The 12,651-nt window shown below is 37.8% G+C and overlaps 1 protein-coding gene and 1 non-coding gene across 2 annotated transcripts in view; both read right to left on the bottom strand.

Annotated features, from left to right (window-relative positions):
• The window catches only part of FAM186A (family with sequence similarity 186 member A), a 129,086-nt gene that overhangs the window by 5,808 nt on the left and 110,627 nt on the right, over nt 1–12,651 (bottom strand). The gene's annotated exons all lie outside the window — the stretch shown is intronic.
• Nucleotides 9,291–9,397, bottom strand: LOC113893889. Its single transcript, XR_003511402.1, has one exon. It is a non-coding gene; the product is annotated as a U6 spliceosomal RNA (small nuclear RNA).

Genomic DNA, 12,651 nt, shown 5'->3' on the forward strand with positions numbered 1-12,651 from the left:
ACAAGAAATAACAAGTGCTGGTGAGATGTGGAGAAAGGGAACACTTGTGAACTGTTAGTGGAAATGTTGAGAGTCACTTGGACTACAAGGAGATCCAACCAGTCAGTCCTAAAGGAGATCAGTCCTGAATATTCATTGGAAGGACTGATGCTGAAGTTGAACGTCCAGTTCTTTGGCCACCTGATGCTAAGAACTGACTCATTGGAAAAGACCCTGATACTGGGAAAGATTGAAGGCAGGAGGAGAAGGGGATGACAGAGGATGAGATGGTTGGATGGCATCACCGACTCAATAGACATGAGTTTGAGCAAGCTCTGGGAGTTGGTGATGGATGGGGAAGCCTTGTGCTGCAGTCCATGGGGTCACAAAGAGTTGGACACAACTGAGCAACTGAACTGAACTGAAGTTGATGCAACCACTGTGGAAAATAGTACGGAGATTTCTCAAAAGGTTAAAAATACACCTACTTTATGATACAACAATTCCACTTTGGGGTATTTATCCAAAGAAAATGAAAACACAAGAGTAGTAGTTGTTGCTCAGTCACTAAGTCCTATCTGACTCTTTGCAACCCCCTGGACTACAGCACACCAGTCTCCTCTGTCTTCCACTATCTCCTGGAGTTTGCTCAAATTCATGTCCATTGAGTCAGTGATGCTATCTAACTATCTCATCCTTTGCCACCCTCTTCTCCTTTTGCCTTCAATCTTTCCCAGCATCAGCATCTTTTCCAATGAGTTGGCTCTTCACATCAGATGGCCAGAGTACTGAAGCTTCAGCTTCATCAGTCCTTCCAATGAATATTCAGGAATTAAGTTCCTTTAGGATTGACTGGTTTGATCTCCTTGCAGTCAAAGAAAATTCAAGAGTCTTACCCAACACCACAGTTCAAAAGCATCAATTCTTCCATGCTCAGCATTTCCTATGATCCAACTCTCACATCTGAACCTGACTACTAGAAAAACCATAGCTTTGACTAGACAGACCTTTGTCAGCAAAGAGATGTCTCTGCTCTTTAATATACTGTCTAGGTTTGTCATACCTTTCCTTCTAAGAAGCAAGCATCTTTTAATTTTGTGGCTGCTGTCACCATCTTCAGTGATTTTGGAGCCCAAGAAAATAAAGTCTGTCACTGCTTCCACTTTTTTCCCCGTCTATTTACCATGAAGTGATGGGACCGGATGCCATGATCTTAGTTTTTTGACTGTTGAGTTTCAAACTAGCTTTTTCACTCTCCTCTTTCACTTTCATCAAGAGGCTCTTTAGTTCCTCTTCAATTTCTGCCGTTAAGAGTGATAACATCTGCATATTGGAGGTTGTTGATATTTCTTCTGGCAATCTTGATTGCAGCTTGTGATTCATCCAGCCCGGCATTTCCCATGATGTAACTTATATGCAAAATAAGTTAAATAAGCAGGGTGACAATATACAGCCTTGTTGTAGTACTCTTTCCCAATTTTGAACTGATCGGCTATTCCATATCAGGTTCTGTTGCTTCTTGACTTGTGTTCAGATTTCTTGGGAGACAGATAAGGTAGCCTGGTATTCCCATCTCCTTAAGAATTTTTCACAGTTTGTTGTGGTCGACACAGTCAAAGGCTTTCACATAATAAATGAAGCAAAAGTAGATGTTTTTCTGGAATTCCTTTGCTTTTTCTATAATCCAACCAATGTTGGCAATTTGATCTCTGATTCCTCTGCCTTTTCTAAACCCAACTTGTATATCTGGAAGTTTTTTAGCATAACCTTACTTGGCTCGGATGGTAAAGAATATGCCTCCAGTACACAAGGCCAGGGTTCAATCTCTGGGTTGGGAAGACCCCCTGGAGAAAGAAATGCCAGTATTCTTGCCTGGAGAATCCCATGGACAGAGGAGCCTGGCAGGCTATATATAGTCCATGGGGTTGCGAAGAGCTGGACACAATGAAACAACTAATACTTACTAGTATGTGAAATGAGGAAAATCGTAGGGTAATTTGAACATTTTTTGGCATTGCCTTCTTTGGGATTGGAATGAAAACTGACCTTTTCCAGCCCTGTGGCCACTGCTGAGTTTTCCAAATTTGCTTCCATTAGCTTTGTTCGTAGTAATGCTTCCTAAGGCCCACTTGACTTCACACTCCAGGAAGTCTGGCTCTAGGTGAGTGACCAAACCACCATGGTTATCCAGATCATTAAGACCGTTTTTGTATAGTTCTTCTGTGTATTCTTGCCACCTCTTCTTAATTTCTTCTGTTTATATTAGGTCTTTACCATTTCTGTCCTTCACTGTGCCCATCCTTTATTCCATATTGCAAAAGAAATTATATGAAGATATTTAAAAATATTATAGAAGGGAATGCCAAATAAGTGCTATAATTGATCAGACATCTACACTTTTGTAGAAAACACCTTGTGATTTATCTCCAGTGCACAGCTGAATCAACTGCTGTATTGGTAATGGTATGTGTTGCTTTAAAAGAAGTTACGTCAGCCACAACAGAGTGTATTTCTAATACATTATTGTCCTAACTTTAGATGATTGTGGCTTTGATAATATTCAAAAACAAACTTAATTGCATTTTATTCTAATGGTGCTTGTACAATAGTGGGAAGGAAATCTTGAGTAGTCGCAGATTTGTTAGAAAATTTTCCTGAAGTCATTATTTGGCACTGTCATCACTTGCAATTCAGTATCTGAAATAAAATAAGTCAATCATTTAAAAATACTCTGGATTAAATGTATTCTATTTATCAACATTATATTAAAAAGAAAATTGATTGGAGGGGGACTTCCTTGGTGGTTCAGTGCAGGGGGCCCAAGTTCAATCCCTGATTAGAGAGCTGAGTCCAACATGTCCCAGCTAGGAGTTTGCATGTTGCAACTAAAGATCCTGTATGTTGCAACAAAGATGAAAAATCCTGCATACTGCAGCTAAGACCTTGCACAGCCAAGTAAATATAAATATATATACATATAAAGAAAGACAGGGGGGTATGTGTTTGGTTGGTTCACTGAAAGGATAGATAGACAGGAGAAGAACTAGACAAAAAAGATCTTCTCGACCCAGATAATCATGATGGTGTGATCACCAACCTAGAGCCAGATATTCTGGAATGCAAAGTCAAGTGGGCCTTAGGAAGCATTACTATGAACAAAGCTAGTGGAGGTGATGGAATTTCAGTTCACCTATTTCAAATCCTAAAAGATGCTGCTGTGAAAGTGCTGCACTCAGTATGCCAGCAAATTCGGAAAACTCAGCAGTGGCCACAGGACTGGAAAAGGTCAGTTTTCATTCCAGTCCCAAAGAAAGGCAATGCCAAAGAATGCTCAAACTACCACACAATTGCACTCACCTCACACACTGGTAAAGTAATGCTCACAATTCTCCAAGCCAGGCTTCAACAGTACAAGAACCATGAACTTCCAGATGTTCAAGTTGGATTTAGAAAAGGCAGAGGAACCAGAGATCAAAATGCCAACATCCACTGGATCATCAAAAAACCAAAAGAGTTCCAGAAAAACATCTACTTCTGCTTTCTTGACTACGCCAAAGCCTTTGACTGTGTGGATCACAATAAACTGTGGGAAATTCCTAAAGAGATGGGAATACCAGATCATCTTACCTGCCTCCTGAGAAATCTGTATGCAGGTCAAGAAGCAACAGTTAGAACTGGACGTGGAACAACAGACTGGTTCCAAATTGGGAAAGGAGTACGTCAAGGCTGTATATTGTCACCCTGCTTATTTAACTTCTATGCAGAGTACATCATGAGAAATGCTGGGCTGGAGGAAGCACAAGCTGGAATCAAGATTGCCAGTAGAAATATCAATAACCTCAGATATGCAGATGACACCACCCTTATGGCAGAAAGCGAAGAACTAAAGAGCCTCTTGATGAAAATGAAAGAGGGGAGTGAAAAAGTTGGCTTAAAGCTCAACATTCAGAAAACTAAGATCATGGCATCTGGTCCCTCACTTCATGGGAAATAGATGGGGAAACAGTGAGAGACTTTATTTTCTTGGGAAATCCAAAATCACTGCAGATGGTGACTATAGCCATGAAATTAAAGACCCTTGCTTCTTGGAAGAAAAGTTATGACCAACCTAGAAAGCATATTAAAAAGCAGAGATATTACTTTGACAACAAAGGTTCGTCTAGTCTAGGGTATGGTTTTTCCAGTGGTCATGTATGGATGTGAGAGTTGGACTATAAAGAAAGCTGAGCGCTGAAGAATTGATGGCTTTTGAATTGTGGTGTTGGAGAAGACGCTTGAGAGTCCCTTGGACTGCAAGGAGATCCAACCAGTCAATCCTAAAAGAAATCAGTCCTGCATATTCATTGGAAGGACCAATGCTGAATGCAACTCACTCCTAAGCAATCCCACTTCTAAGTATTTACCCTAGAGAAATAAAAACCAATGTCAATATGGACTGGTATTTAACTTATATGTAAACATTCATAGCAATTTTATTCATAATAGGCCCCAACTAGAAATAACAAATGTCCAATAACTAGTGAATCAATAAATTGTGATATATCCATACAATGCAATATACTACTTAGTTTTAAAAAGGAATGAACTACTGAGAGAACATGGATAATATCAGAAGCATTATGTTAAGTGAAAGAAGCCAGAGACAGACACAAAAGACTATGAACTTTAACATAAAATTCTAGTAAAGTCAAATTGCAATGACATGCATTTTCCTGGTGGTCCAGTGGCTAAGACTTTGCATTCCCAATGCAGGAGGACTGAGTTCAATTCCTGGTCAGGGAACTAGATGCCACATACCACAACTAAGCGTTCCCATGCTGCAACGAAGATTCTGCGTGCCCCAACTAAGACCTGGCACAGCCAAATAAATAAATTTTTTTTTAAAAACTACTAAGACAGAAAACAGATCAGTGGTTGCCTGGGGCAGGGGTAAGAGACTGTGGGGGAGACTGAATACAAAGGGTAATAGAAATATCTGGATGGTGATGATAGTTACACTGCTGTACACATTTGTCAAAACCACATTGAAATGTTACTTAAAACTGATGAATTTTAATGTATGTAAAACATAATAAGGCTGATTTTTTAAAAATGGCCCTCTTCCTTCATAAGAATCATAGATTTAGGTTAGACATAAGAGATTTCTGATTATGGAACATTATTAAAGATTTCCTTTCCTTGACAATTTTTAAGAATGAAGAAGAAAAGGCCAATGATTGAGCTAGAATAGATTTTTTTAAGGCAAAGAGTAAATGATACACTTATCTATATATTATATATGACATATATATTATCTATTACTAGCAAATATTTATCCGATTCTAAAAGTATTTAGATAAGAACCACAATATTTCTTAAGTTTTCATCCTTCTTTTAAAAGTTAGAAAAAAAATCTCCAAGAGTTTAATTTTTTCATATATGGTTATCAGAATGATTCCTTATGGGCCTACCCAAAAAGGCAAATTTAAGTAATTTTAATATATTTTTTATATTAATTTAATATATATTTTAATATAAATGTACAAAGCTTTTAGTTTCAATTAAATCATAGTGTATCATATGACTACAGACTTTTTACATTGTTTATTTAAAAATTTCCCCTGATTTTTCTTTATATCTAATTTAAAATAATATTTACTCCTGGAAAAGAACATGTAACATATTAAGACCTCTGAGGTGTCTTACTCTATTCTATACTATATTCTTACTCTATTCTATTACTATATTCTTCTAAGGTAATCTCATCCTTTTCAGGATCCTTTGTTACCATCCATATGCTGATGATTTTTTACCTATATAGCTCAGAAATAAGATTCAAGGTTTTCTGAGGCTTTTTATCTAGTTGGAAAATTAAGAAATTAAGAAAAGTAAGTTCACACAATTTAAGAAAATTGATATAGCTCTTCAAATACAGAATTCTAAGGGTTTGTCTCAGAGCCATGAAAGGAGCCTTTGCAAGAGACCTGAAGATTAACTTCATCAGCTTCACAGCAAATCTGCCTCTGCTATAGCTATATCTTATGAATAGATTTCCCTTAGCAACTATGGAGCTATCCTCCAGCTGCCTACTAGATCTCTCACCTTTTAAGTCCCCATGTGCACAGTTGAACTTGGTTTTTGCTTTCTACTCTTCCACCATCACCATCAGGATTTGCTAGTTTTCCTGGATTCTCTAAATCAGGAAATACCACCAACATTCATCCAGTTTCACAGGTTATCTCCATACTCCAGCAAATCGTCAAGCCTTGACAATTCATCTTCCAAATAATTTGACATTCACAAATTCTCCAATTCATCTTTTCTCAAACTCCAGTCCTAACCTAGTTAAGATCATCAACTTCTCTTACCTAGACTAGTCCAACAGTCACCTAGTGTGTCTCCTAGCCTCCAGTTTTGCCACCTTCTAAACTGTTCTTCATGTTGCACCGGTTATCTTTCCTGATATTCACCTGATCATATCATTCCCTGGCCTTAAACACTATACTGTACAAACTTCAATATGTGTAAGAAATTACTTGCCATCGTTGTTTAAAAAAACATAGATTTGAGGACTTTACCCCAGTGATTTTGATTCAATAGGTTTGGAGCAGAATATAGGAGTAGGCACTTTCAGTAAGATTTTTAAGTGATTCTGATGTAGATAATCCATGCTTTAAGGCATAACGTTTATTGGCTCCCCAGTTCTCCTACAGTAGACTTCAAATTCCTTAATATGCCTTTCAATACCTGGTAAAAACTGGCCCCTGCTTATCTTTCTGGTTTTATCGATGACTACTACCTCCTATCCTCTAGGGTTAAGCTCTCTTGAAAATTTCCCCATTTTTAAAGAAAGCATAGCCCAACTACACTTTGTTCAGTTCAGTCACTCAGTCATGTCTGACTCTTTGCGACCCCATGAGCTGGAGCTCACCAGGCTTCCCTGTCCGTCGCCAACTCCCAGAGCCTACCCAAACTCATGTCCGTTGCATTGGTGATGCCATCCAACCATCTCATCCTCTGTCATCCCCTTCTCCTCCTGCCTTCAATCTTCCATAGAATTAGGGTCTTTTCCAATGAGTCATCTCTTCGCATCAGGTGCCCAAAGTATTGGAGTTTCAGCTTTAGCATCAGTCCTTCCAATGAATATTCAGGACTGATTTCCTTTAGAACTGACTGGTTGGATCTCTTTGCAGTCCAAGGGACTCTCAAGAGTCTTCACCAACACCACAGTTCAAAAGCATCAATTCTTCAGCACTCAGCTTTCTTTGTAGTCCAGATCTCACGTCCATACATGACTACTGGAAAAACCATAGCTTTGACTAGACGGACCTTTGTTGGCAAAGTAATGTCTCTGCTTTTTAATATGCTGTCTAGGTTGGCCATAACTTTTCTTCCAAGGAGTAAGCCTCTTTTAATTTCATAGCTGCAGTCACCATCTGTAGTGATTTTGGAGCCCAGAAAAATAAAGTTAGCCAGTGTTTCCCCATCTATTTCCCATGAAGTGATAGGACCAGATGCCATGATCTTAGTTTTCTGAATGTTGAGCTTTTTTTTTTTTTTCACAATATTGTATTGGTTTTGCCAAATATTGAAATGAATCCACCACAGGTATACATGTGTTCCCCATCCTGAACCTTCCTCCCTCCTCCCTCCCCATACCATCCCTCTGGGTCGTCTCAGTGCACCAGCCCCAAGCATCCAGTATCGTGCATCGAACCTGGACTGGCGACTTGTTTCATATATGATATTATACATGTTTCAATGCCATTCTCCCAAATCATCCCACCCTCTCCCTCTCCCACAGAGTCCAAAAGACTGTTCTATACATCAGTGTCTCTTTTGCTGTCTCGTATACAGGGTTATTGTTACCATCTTTCTAAATTCCATATATATGTGTTAGTATACTGTATTGGTGTTTTTCTTTCTGGCTTACTTCACTCTGTATAATAGGCTCCAGTTTCATCCACTTCATTAGAACTGATTCAAATGTATTCTTTTTAATGGCTGAGTAATACTCCATTGTGTATATGTACCACTGCTTTCTTATCCATTCATCTGCTGATGGACATCTAGGTTGCTTTCATGTCCTGGCTATTATAAACAGTGCTGTGATGAACATTGGGGTACACGTGTCTCTTTCCCTTCTGGTTTCCTCAGTGTGTATGCCCAGAAGTGGGATTGCTGGGTCATAAGGCAGTTCTATTTCCAGTTTTTTAAGGAATCTCCACACTGTTCTCCATAGTGGCTGTACTAGTTTGCATTCCCACCAACAGTGTAAGAGGGTTCCCTTTTCTCCACACCCTCTCCAGCATTTATTGCTTGTAGACTTATGGATCGCAGCCATTCTGACTGGCGTGAAATGGTACCTCGTAGTGGTTTTGATTTGCATTTCTCTGATAATGAGTGATGTTGAGCATCTTTTCATGTGTTTGTTAGCCATCTGTATATCTTCTTTGGAGAAATGTCTATTTAGTTCTTTGGCCCATTTTTTGATTGGGTCATTTATTTTTCTGGAATTGAGCTGTAGGAGTTGCTTGTATATTTTTGAGATTAGTTGTTTGTCAGTTGCTTCATTTGCTATTATTTTCTCCCATTCTGAGGGCTGTCTTTTCACCTTGCTAATAGTTTCCTTTGTTGTGCAGAAGCTTTTAAGTTTAATTAGGTCCCATTTGTTTATTTTTGCTTTTATTTCCAATATTCTGGGAGGTGGGTCATAGAGGATCCTGCTGTGATGTGTGTCGGAGAGTGTTTTGCCTATGTTCTCCTCTAGGAGTTTTATAGTTTCTGGTCTTACGTTTAGATCTTTAATCCATTTTGAGTTTATTTTTGTGTATGGTGTTAGAAAGTGGTCTAGTTTCATTCTTTTACAAGTGGTTGACCAGTTTTCCCAGCACCACTTGTTAAAGAGATTGTCTTTAATCCATTGTATATTCTTGCCTCCTTTGTCAAAGATAAGGTGTCCATATGTGCGTGGATTTATCTCTGGGCTTTCTATTTTGTTCCATTGATCTATATTTCTGTCTTTGTGCCAGTACCATACTGTCTTGATGACTGTGGCTTTGTAGTAGAGCCTGAAGTCAGCTAGGTTGATTCCTCCAGTTCCATTCTTCTTTCTCAAGATAGCTTTGGCTATTCGAGGTTTTTTGTATTTCCATACAAATTGTGAAATTATTTGTTCTAGCTCTGTGAAGAATACCGTTGGTAGCTTGATAGGGATTGCATTGAATCTATAAATTGCTTTGGGTAGTATAATCATTTTCACTATATTGATTCTTCCAATCCATGAACATGGTATATTTCTCCGTCTATTAGTGTCCTCTTTGATTTCTTTCAAAAATATGGAACGCTTCACGAATTTGCGTGTCATCCTTGCGCAGCGGCCATGCTAATCTTCTCTGTATCGTTCCAATTTTAGTATATGTGCTGCCGAAGCGAGCACTGAATGTTGAGCTTTAAGCCAACCTTTTCACTCTCCTCTTTCACTTTCATCAAGAGGTTTTTTAGTTCTTCTTCACTTTCTGCCATAAGGGTGGTGTCATCTGCATATCTGAGGTTATTGATATCTCTCCGGGCAATCTTGATTCCAGCTTGTGCTTCCTCCAGCCCAGAGTTTCTCATGATGTACTCTGCATAGAAGTTAAATGACCAGGGTGGCAATATACAGGCTTGATGTACTCCTTTTCCTATTTAGAACCAGTCTGTTGTTCCATGTCCAGTTCTAACTGTTGCTTCCTGACTTGCATATAGGTTTCTCAAGAGGCAGGTCAGGTGGTCTGGTATTCCCATCTCTTTCAGAATTTTCCATAGTTTATTGTGATCCACACAGTCAAAGGCCTTGGCATAGTCAATAAAGCAGAAATAGATTTTTTCTGGAACTCTCTTGCTTTTTTGATGATCCAGCGGATGTTGGCAATTTGATCTCTGGTTCCTCTGCCTTTTCTAAAACCAGCTTGAACATCTGGAAGTTCACGGTTCACGTATTGCTGAAGACTGGCTTGGGGAATTTTGAGCATTACTTTCCTAGAGTGTGAGGTGAGTGCAATTGTGCAGTAGTTTGAGCATTCTTTGGCATTTCCTTTCTTTAGGATTGGAATGAAAACTGATGGGCACTTGGTTGCTTCCATATCTTGGCTATTGTAAATGCTGCTATGAATTGCTATGAATGTTAGAATGTAATCTTTTTTTAAATATATACCTAGGAGCGGAATTTCTGGGTCATATGGTAGTTCTATTTCTAGTTTTTTGAGGAAACTCCATCCTGTTTTCCACAGTGGTGTACCAGTTTACATTCCTACCAGCAGTGTTCAAGTGTTCACTTTTCTCCAGAACACCAACATTTGTTATTTATGATCTTTTTGATAATAGCCATTCTGATAGGTGTGGGGTGATATCTCATTGTGGCTTTGATTTGCTGTTTCTCTGATGATTAATGATGCTGAGCATCTTTTCATACACTGTTGGTCATCTGCATATCTTCTTTGGAAAAATGTCTATTCAGGTCTCCTGCCCTTTTTATTTTTTTTTCTTTTTTTTTTCCCCTGCCCTTTTTAAAAAATTGATTTATTTTTTTGATGTTGAATTGTATAAGCTGTTTATATATTTTGGATATGATTCCCTTATGAGTCATATCATTTGCAAATGTTTTCTCCCATTCAGTATATTGTTTTATTGATGGTTTTCTTTGCTGTGCAAAAGCTTTTAAGTTTAATTAGGTCCCATTTATTTATTTTTGTTCTTGTTTCTTTTGCTTTAGGTCACAGATCCAAAAAAAAAAAATTGCTGTGATTTCTGCCAAAAAGTGTTCTGCATATGTTTTCTTCTAGGAGTTTTATGATTCCTGGTCTTGCATTTAGGTCTTTAATTCATTTTGAGTTTATTTTTGTATATGATTTGAGAAAATGTTCTGATTTTATTGTTTACATTTAGCTGTCCAGTTTTTCGAGCATGACCTATTGAAGAAACTGTCTTTTCTCCATTGTATATTCTCAGACAAGGAAAAGAAATAAAAAGAATCTAAACTGGAAAGGAAAAAGTAAAACTGTCACTATTTGCAGAAGACATGATACTATACACAGAAAATCCTAATGATGCCACCAAAAAATTACTGGAGCTCACCAATGAATATGGTGAAGTTGCAGAATACAAAATTAATATACAAAAATCTGTTGCATTTTTATAAAGTAACTCTCAGAAGGAGAAATTAAGAAAACAATTCCGTTTGCAATTGCATCAAAAAAGAATAAAAACCTAGGAATAAACCTACCTAAAGTGGTAAAAGAGCTGGATTCAGAAAGCTATGCTGATGAAAGAAACTGAGGATGACACAAACCGATGGAAAGATATACTGTGCTCAGGGATTGAAAGAATTAATACTGTTAAAATACCCAAGGCAATTTACAGTGGCTTTTTTCACAGACCTAGAACAAATAATTTAAAAATTTGTTTGGAGGCAAAAAGACTCATAATAGTCAAAACAGTCTTGACAAATAAGTACAGAGCTAGAGGTATCACATTCCCTGGCTTCAGACTACATTACAGAAAGCAGAAGTTTTAAGTTTTGATGAAGTGCAGTTTATCAATTTTTTTCTTTTACAGCTTTGTGGTTTTTTGAATTCTGTCTAAGAAATGTTTGTCTAACCCAAGGTTTCAAAGATTTTTGTCTATGTTTTGTAGTTCTAGAAATTTTATAGTTTCATCTCTTACCTGTTGTTTTATGATTCGTTTCATGTTAATTTTTTGGTATACAGTGGCAAGTAAGGGTAAAGGTTTTTCCATGTAGATATCCAGATATTCCAGCATCATTTGTTGAAAAGGTTATCCTTTCCCCCATTGAATTACACTCGTCCTTTTTTTGAAATTTAAATGAATATATTTGTGTTGGTCTATTTTTGGACATTCTATTCTATTTAACTATATGTCTATGATAATCTTTTAGTAATGAAAATAATTGCTGGTGGAAACCATTCTGAAGTTATTCTTGGATATTATGAGACAAGGTTGAATTCTATACATGTGAAAAATTTGCATTCTTCCCAGACACCTAGTACTCTAAGTGAAAAACGTATATATATACTTAACATATTTTTCCATAAACGAATATACATTTTTTATGTAAAACAAGTAATTAGGCATTTTTTTGTTTGCTTAGAGCTTACTTCTCCCAGAGTATAAAAAAGAGAGTAAAATAAATTCTTGTCATGTGGAAATCTTTATAATAACCAAAACTATATTCTATTGAGGAAAAATGAAAAAATATAGAAAAGTTCAAAGAATAAAGCAGTATAAATCTGTTCTTTGGGAATAACAGCAGCATCAGTTCAGTTCACTTCAGTCGCTCAGTTGTATGCGACTCTTTGCGACTGCAGCATGCCAGGTTTCCCTGTCCATCACCAACTCCCGGAGCCTACTCAAACTCATGTCCGTTGCATCCGTGATGCCATCCAACCATCTTATCCTCTGTTGTCCCCTTCTTCCGCCTTCAGTCTTTCCCAGCATCAGGGTCTTTTTCAATGAGTCAGTTCTTATCATCAGGTGGCCAAAGTGTTGGAGTTTCAGCTTCGGCATCAGTCCTTCCAATGAATATTCAGGACTGATTTCCTTTAGGATTGACTGGTTGGATCTCCTTGCAGTCCAAGGGACTCTCAGGAGTCTTCTCCAGCACCATAGTTCAAAAGCATCAATTCTTCAGCACTC

Source organism: Bos indicus x Bos taurus, chromosome 5 (genome assembly GCF_003369695.1).
Source record: "Bos indicus x Bos taurus breed Angus x Brahman F1 hybrid chromosome 5, Bos_hybrid_MaternalHap_v2.0, whole genome shotgun sequence".
Classification (NCBI taxonomy): Eukaryota; Metazoa; Chordata; class Mammalia; order Artiodactyla; family Bovidae; genus Bos; species Bos indicus x Bos taurus.